General features: G+C 34.2%; 1 pseudogene; it reads left to right on the top strand.

The window, feature by feature from the left end:
* Positions 1-2,757: 2,757 nt before the first annotated feature.
* On the top strand, positions 2,758-5,080 carry LOC150031455 (zinc finger BED domain-containing protein RICESLEEPER 2-like; annotated as a pseudogene).
* The last annotated feature ends 4,005 nt before the right edge of the window (positions 5,081-9,085 follow it).

Below are 9,085 nucleotides of genomic sequence, written 5' to 3'. Positions count from 1 at the left end.
TTGTATCACCTTACAACTTTTTATAACAACTACAGAGTGGGTCGCATCAAATAGTGTTACCAAGATGAGATACTCAATTTCATCCATATACTTATTAGACCATTTAGGCTATATACTGTCAACTTGATCCTCTTTATGTCACTACATAAAGTTACAGCATTCAGACTATAGCCAAGGATGCGTTTATTGGATTTTCATAATAAGATGTAAAATGAACAAGTTATTATTATTGATGAAATAGAATGTTTAACACGAACAGCGAGTTCTAGGACATTCCCAACACAAAACGCCGTCCCTGTCTTAGGCATCGTACATTGACAAGATGCTTGTTAAGATTTTGATCCATAACTCTAAGAGAGGCTTGTTCCCTTTTGAGCATGGAGTCATTTTGTCTAAGGAACAGTGTCCTAAGATACCTTAAGAGGTTGAGAAAATGAGATAGATCCCTTATGCATCGGCTGTTGGTAGCCTGATGTATGCGATGTTATGTACTAGACCTGACATCTACTACGTAGTGGGGATAGTCAGTAGATATCAATCTAATCCAAAATTTAATCATTGGACCGCCGTTAAGAACATTCTCAAGTATCTTCGGAGAACGAGGGACTACATGCTCGTTTATGGTTCTAAGGATTTGATCCTTAAAAGATACACAGACTCTAATTTCCAGACTGATAAGGAATCTAGAAAATTCACATCAGGATCAGTTTTCACTCTTAATGGAGGAGTAGTAGTCTGAAGGAGCACCAAGCAAGGGTGCATTGCTAACTCCACTATGCAGGTTGAGTATGTAGCAGCTTGTGAAGTTGCCAAGGAAGCTGTGTGGCTCAGGAAATTCCTAGCTGATCTGGAAGTGGTTCCAGACATGTCAAACTTCATCACTCTTTATTGTGATAATAGTGGTGTTGTGGCTAATTCCCGAGAGCCTAGGAGTAAAAAATGTGAGAAACACATAGAGCAGAAGTGGCATCTCATTCAAGAGATTGTGCATCGAGGGGGCATGATCGTCACGCAGAAAGCTTTGGCACACAACGTTGCTGATCTATTTACAAAGGCCCTTACGACTAAGGTGTTTGAGGATCAGCTACAGAGTATGGGTCTACGGGACATGCCATATCTAGTCTAGGAAAAGTGGGAGATTTTATATTGGGCACGTTTTATGCCCTAGTTTCTTGTTTTGTGTACTTTTATATTAGTATGACTTTTATGATGTACACCTCACAAGCTTTAGAACAAGTGGGAGATTGTTAAGATTGATGCCTTAATCTCGTGGATCTTGTACTTTGTAATTGTAATGTACAAACGATTTATTTATTTAATAAAATCTGAGGAATTTTATTCGACATTTAGTAGCATTAACCTATAAAACCAATATAAACTAACATCTAAGGTTATCTTCTGTAGCTTAAACATGTATGTAGAGACATACAGGTAGATCATGTTTAAGTCATAACCTAAATGATCTGTAGTAGCAGGATAAGGTTACCTTATCCTGGTGACACTACGAATGCGGCCGAAGTAGATGTTACAATTGTTGTAAAGTGCTACTAATGATTTGATCCTAATCAATCGTGTAGAGACATATGAGCGATGGTGTTCTTTACAAAGGGGTTTGTATAAGATCGGACCATGAAATGAATAGTCTCATTATATAACGGCCTTAATAATAAAGACTTACATTTCACCAGGATGACCATAGGTAAAATGACCTGAATCCTGAGTGAGTTGTAAACTCCTACCTATGAAGGCGGTCCTTTGATTTGTATTAAGGGTGAGCATGTTAGATAAAAAAACGAACATGATCGACCTAAATCGGCCGAAATGGAGTTGGACGATTGAAAATCTACTCAGAGCGGTCGGTGTTGGTTTTCAATTTTTAAAACTGATTCTAGCGGCGGTTAGGGTAAGTTATTGATCGAGTCTCGACCCGACCCGATCGATTTATTATTTAAAGTACATATATATATATATTGCCATTTTAAAAAATTAGGGATTGTTTTCTTCTTGAGCGCTCTTCGATTCCAGGTCGTTAACTTCGATTGAGCAGTGAGCAGGCTTCCTCTTCGATCTTCGTTCTTCTTCGTTCCAGCTGCTAACCGAGCCAGCCATCTTCTTCGTTCCAATCGGCCAGCCATCAAATCCGTTTCAGTCAGCTAGCCATCAAATCCATTCCTATCGTCGTTCTTCTTCTTTCTTCTTCGCTCTTCTTCGATTCCAGCGCCAACCCTACAGATCCATTCCAACCGTCGCCGATCTTCTTCGTTCTTCTTTGTTCTTCCTTCCATTCCAGCGTCAGCCGATCGCTGAGTAGTCTACAGGTTTGTATCCATTCCACGGTTCCAGCATCTTATTTTTACATTCAAATAAAAATCATCTGCACAGTGCATTTGAACTTGATTGCCCATGTATCCATGCTTCCCTATTATATGTAAAATTATGGATGTGTGGGTAGTGATTGTAATGTATTGTACACAGTGGCCAGTGCCATAATCTTGATTTTTGTACAAGTCATTCAACTAGAATTTTCAAATTGTACTTTGAAAACAAAAATGGAAATTAGTTTTTTAAAACAATTGTCCAACCATCCTTAGTGGGCATGAACTTAACAATCTTATTGAGAATAATTTTGAGTTATCAAAGTATGTGAAGGCAGTGTAAATACTTTAAGTATCTGAGTTCTTGTAAATACTTTAAGACTTGAGTTTTTGTAAAGCTAAAATACTTTTGAGTTTTTATGAATTGTGATACTGACGCAACATGGTGTGGTTCAACTACATGGATTCAACGGATATGGAGTTTGATGGAACTGCAATTCATGCTTCAAAAAATAAACAAGATGCAGAAATGAATGCCAATACAAATATCTTTGATGTTGATTTAGCAAATGAGACATCAAATGTTCCAAATCCACCAAAAAGAAGGAATGTTATGAAAAAATCCATAGTTTGGGATCATTTTAAGAGGCTAAAAGGTGATCCTAAAGACCCCCATGCTCAATGTAAGTACTGTGGAGTTGTCTATGCATGTCATTCTAAATGTAATGGTACTGGGACTATGAAGAATCATTTGGAAAATTGTAAAAAATACCCTTACCAGAAAAAAAGAGATCCAACCCAAATGACATTAGCTTTCAAAACTAAAGACAAAGACAATGTTGGGGATAATACGTCACAACTTGTATGTGAGTCATATAGTTTAGAGAGTTGTCGGGAAGCGTTGTTTGAAATGGTAATTGTTGATGAATTGCCATTCAAGTTTGTGGAGGGTAAAGGATTTAAGAAATTTTTCAATAGATTAATATGTGCAGATCAACCTAGATTTGTTGTTCCGTCTCGATTTACTGTGGCTAAAGATGTGCTTAAGTTGTGTGTTAATGAGAAAAAATGTTTGAAATATATGTTTGTGAACAAGAAGTATAGAGTTTCTCTCACTACAGATTATTGGACACGGGACAAAATATAAATTACATGGTACTAACTACCCATTTCATAGATTTTGATTGGAGACTACATAAAAGTATACTTAGTTTTTGTCCAATTGAGAATCATAAAGATGATACTATTGGTAAAACCATTGAAAAGAATTTGAAGGATTGGGGCATTGAAAGGGTAATGACTTTGACGATTGATAATGCAAGTTTGAATGACACTACAGTTGCTTATCTTCTGAACAGATTCAATAAGGGATTATTTTTTGGTGGAGAATTTATGCATGTTCGTTGTTGTGCTCATATATTAAATCTCATAGTATGTGATGCTTTTAAGGAACATAATGATTGCATTGAAAGGATTCGATATGCGGTATGATTTATAAGATCTTCTTCTGCACGTTTTTTGAAATTTAAAAAGTGTATTGAAATTGAAAAATTTTTCTTGCAAGAGTTATGTGTGTCTTGATGTTCCCACTAGATGGAACTCTACATATTTGATGCTTGCAGCAGCTGTGAAGTTTGAAAAGGCTTTTGATAGATTAGAAGATGAAGATGCTTCTTATAGACACGATTTGTCACCAAATAAGGAAGATTGGACAAATGATAAGATGTTGATTAGGTTTTTAAAGGTCTTTTATGATGTGATGTTGAAAATTTCAGGGTCTTTGTACACCACTTCGAATATGGTTTTTCATTAGACTACAGTGGTTCAGAATTGTATACGTTTGAATGTTGGTAGTGTAAATGCAATGCTAGTTGGAATGGCCAATAGCATGAAGGCCAAATTTGAGAAGTATTGGGGGAACAATGAAAAAAAATCTATTGTTGTATGTTGCTATTGTGCTAAATCATCGAAAAAAGCTAAGGTTTGTATCTTTTTGCCTTAAAAAATTTTTTGGGCCAGAGGTTTCCAAATCTATGAGAAATGTAGTGGAGCAATGTTGTAGATATCTCTTTCATGAGTATAGTACTACTCAGAGTGGGAGTGGGAGTAGGAGTACTACTACTACTAATACACCAATTGTCTCGGCCTTGGAGACCATGATTGATTGTGTTCCAACTGAAAAGGTGGGTGAAGATTTTGTCTATGATACAATTGATATTGATTTTGAAGGCAATGAGACTACACCTTTCGAATAGGGGTCAGAGATTGATATTTATTTGTTGGAAGCCAATGTTAAAAATGAAGGTGATTTTGACATACTTCAATCGTGGAAGATGAACAGCCATCTGTTTGAGGTTCTTAGTCGTATGGCTAGAGATATTTTGGAAATTCCAGTATCTATTGTAGCATCTAAGTAAGCTTTTAGTACAAGAGGACGTGTTGTTGATTCATCACGTTGTTCATTGGCTCTAAAAACAGCGGAGGCTCTCATTTGTACTCAAAATTGGCTAAATTCTGGTCCAATAGATCTTGAAGTTTAGCATGACATGGAAGAAGCTTCATTATTTGAAGAAGGTATTTATTCAATTGTTTAACTTTAAACTTTATTCATTTTTATTTTGTAGTTGTAACTTGTTAGTTTAAAATCTTAATGAGGTTGTCTTTCACTTCTTAATCTTAATTATATAGGATTTAGAGCAGTTATGGACAATGAAAAAGAGATTCAAGACCTTCCAGATTTTGCAAAGTTGTCAGTTATCGATTAAGCATTTATCATTTGATTTTGGTTGTATTTGTCTTTGACTATTTGTGACGTACTACTATTTGTGTTTTATTGTAATTTGGTTGTATTTGACAATTGACTTTATGTTGTAATTTCTAATTTTATTGTATGTGACTATGTGTCATGTGATATTTCTATTTGTGACGTACACTCTCGACTCTCATATTAGTTTTGTTTCCAAATATATATGTAATATGTATTATGTGCTTCTTTAAGCAATTAAGCGAAGCGAACACAATCCCAAACAATGGACATGTTAATTGTTAAATATTAAGGATTGTCAAATCAAATCAAATCATATCAATATTCTATTTTTAATACCTCTGTTCCATAAAATGTGAAATAGTATCTTGAATTCTGAACCACAATCACAAATTAAGAGAGAAAACTAAACATGATTGATAAGGAAGTTAACAAATAGTTGATTTTTTATTTTTATTAAAAAAATACTATTTATAACGATAATGATTTATAACTAAATATAATTTTTACCTAATAGCAAATACTAAATAGTACTAACTATTAAATATAGAAATTTTTCTAAGAATTTTAATACATAAATATAATTTTTTTTAAAAAAAAGGAAAATAAAAAATCGACCAAACCGACAGACCGACCGGTCGTGTTTCTACTCAGTCGAACGTCGAGACTGGTTTGGTCAGATTCTAAACCGATTCTAGTCGGTTCGCACGTCGGTCTGGTCAAAATATCGACCTCGACTGACCGATGATCACCCCTAATTTGTATAGTTGAGAGTGGCCAAATCGCTAACTCAATAAGCCTACCATTTTGGGGATTCATCTGATTGAAGAGCTGGGAACACAACTATACAAGATGAAATTCACTCATTCCCTAATGTCAGGGTAAGTAAATAAATTGCTCCCTTAAGAGCTGATTTCGGGGCTTGAACAATGTGGTGCCACATTCTTTCTTGGCCTGAGAGAGGTTTGATCATAGTTGGACTATGACTTATTGTTCATTGGAGGGATCGGTGGTACTTAAGGAGTTAGATGTAACTACATGAGTAAAACGGTAATTTTGACCCAACTGTACTTATGAGCAATTTGTGAAGGGTCATCGCATTGCTGACTGATTATTTCTAATGGATACAAAAATATATTTGTAGTGCGAAGAGCGCAGTTGTCAGTCTTTAGTGGAGTGATCGACAGTTAATGGATGTTGAGAAATTTAATTAAATGAGTTTAATTAATTTTTCAAGTACCATTGGAGTTTCAATCTACAGGTCCATAAGGTCCCCTCTGTAACTCAATAGGTATTATTGAGAATTGATTTTGGATTAATTTGAATTGTTCACATCAATTGAGGAAATTAATTATATATAAAATTAATTTAAATTAATTATATGTTATACAATTCATATAATGTATTTGATTCATTATAATATAAAGCTTATTTTGAGAGAAATTAATTATTTGAATATGATTCAAATACTAATTGTATGGATAAGATTCATATAGTTAAATTTAATATAAATTAGATTTATATTAAATACCATGAATTATTGAGTGTTAAACTATAGGTTATATTATATTTGATATAATGTAAACTATAGGCTATGTGTTATATTTGATATAACATATACTTATATATAATATATAAAATAAGTTGGTTATTATATATATTTTATTTATTAAATTTAATTTAATTTAATTTTAAATTAAAGGGAGGGAGTTACAACTTCCCTCCCCTTAATACTCTCAGAAAGATCGTGGTAGTGGGGAGTTGGTTTTTTTACATTGTTTCATCTTCTTCACAGAAGAGATCACCGACAGGTGTCTGAAGGAGTTTCTCCCAACATAATTTGCTCTTGCAGAAAAATTCCTCTTCTCTCAAATCCTCTCCCTCTTCCAAAATCATAGTAGAGCTCACACACTTTGTTAATTCTCAACCCCTACGAAGAATACAGAAGAAAATCTTGTGGTGGTGGGCATTTTGGTTTTTCGTTCCTGAACAGTCGTGGAGAGGAGATCGTGAAGAATTATTGGCTTCAAGGGTAAGTATGATCCAAACCCTAATTTCTTCTCTAATACTGTTCTTTTGCATGCTGTAAAATCTATGATAATGCATAATTTTGTTCTTTGTAATTTTTGTATTCTATGAAATTTAAAATTGGAAACGATCCCCGTTTCCACTAGGGACCTCATAGTTCTTCAAGTGAGAGAGTGAGGTCTCATTGTTCAAGACCTAGAATCAACTATCAAGGGAGTAATTCATCTACTTATTCTAAAGATGATAAGGAGTAAATTCTATCTTGTGTAGTTGTGTTCTCAGGTCCCTACATGGAAAAATTCCCAAAATGGTAGGCTTATTGAGTCGACAAATCTGGCCACTCTTACCGATACAAATCAAAGGATCGTTCTAATAGAGAGGAGTTCACAACTCACTCAGGATTAAGGTCGAATCACCTATGGTCATCCTATTGAAATGTTAATCTCTTCAAGTAACGACGTTATAAAAAGAGACTAATCATTTCACGGTCCGATCTTATACAAACTCTTTGTATCGAATGAACGGATTGAATCCCATATAAAATTAAAACTGTAACATGCTTTGAAGAGGAAAAAAGGGATTTTGAAACTTACCCTTGAAGAACGATTTTCTTCATGAATTTTCTCTATGATCTATCACACGAACACGAACGGATCTTTGAACACTTCCCTCGATCCTCGTGAACACCGAAATACCAAGAACGGGACACTACCACAAGGCCTTCTTTGTTATTCTCAAGGATGAGAACCGGTGCGTAGTTGTGAGCTCGCAATAGGAATAATTTTGGAAAGGGAAGAAAAATTTTTGTGAGAGTTTCTCTACAAACTTTTTGCAAAGTATTTCACCAAGGGTGAGAGATATCTTCAAAAACTCAAATTCAGAGTGTGGAAGAAGGTGATATTCTGTCAAACATAAAAAAACTACCCCCACTTACGTACTGAGAAGTTATGAGAGATTAAAGGGGCGGAGGTTATGAAATTAACTTCCTCCCTTTTATTTAATATTTAAATTAATTTAAATTTTAAATAAAAAGAATTAATAAAACCAATTTTATTAATAAACTACATGTTATATCACATATAGCATAAAACCTATAGTTACATTATATCACATATAATATAACTTATGGTCTATAAATCTCTCACAAAACCTATAGAACTAATATGAATCAAATTCACATTAACTTTAACCTATAGTTTTTATATAATGTATCATATACATTATATTAATTATATCTCATATAATTAATTTCTTTTAATTAATTTGAACAATTCAAATTAATCTAAAATTAATTTGATTCTCATTAATCCCAATTGAGCTAACGAAGGGACCTTATGGACCTATAGATTGAAGCTCCAATGCTACTTGATTAATTAATTAAACTCTTTAGTTAAATTAATCAACCTCCATTAACTGTCAGTCACTCTAATAAAGACTGACAGTTACACTCTTCGCACTATAGATATATTTCTGTATCCATTGGATATAACCAATCAAAAGTGCGTTGACCCTTCATAAATTTTTCGTAAGTATCTAAATCCTGAAGTGCCACTGATCCCTCTAATGAACAATTAGTTATAGTCCAACTATAACCAAATCCCTCTTTGATCAGGAGAGGATGAGGCGCCTCATTGTTCAAGCCCTAGAATCATCCTTTAAGGGATTAATTTATCTACTTACCCTACTAATAGAAATGAGTGAATTTCTTTTTGTGTAATTGTGCTTCCATTCCCCAATCAGACGGAGTCCCTAAAATAGTAGGCATATTGAGTCGATGAAACTGGCCACTCTCACCCATGTAAAAAAAAAGGTCCGCCCTCATAGGCAGGAATTCACAACTCACTCAGGATTCAGGTCAAATCATATATAGTCATCATGGTGAAATGTAAATCTCTTCTAGCAACAGTGTTATAAAAGAGAGACTATTCATTTTATGGCTTGGTCTTATATAAAATCTCCGTATAAGATACCTCCGTTC

Source organism: Benincasa hispida, unplaced genomic scaffold, assembly GCF_027475165.1.
Source record: "Benincasa hispida cultivar pf3 unplaced genomic scaffold, pf3_genome.v1.1 HicScf1205, whole genome shotgun sequence".
Classification (NCBI taxonomy): Eukaryota; Viridiplantae; Streptophyta; class Magnoliopsida; order Cucurbitales; family Cucurbitaceae; genus Benincasa; species Benincasa hispida.
The sequence above is the reverse complement of the archived record's forward strand: the minus strand, read 5'-3'. Positions and strand labels throughout refer to the sequence as shown.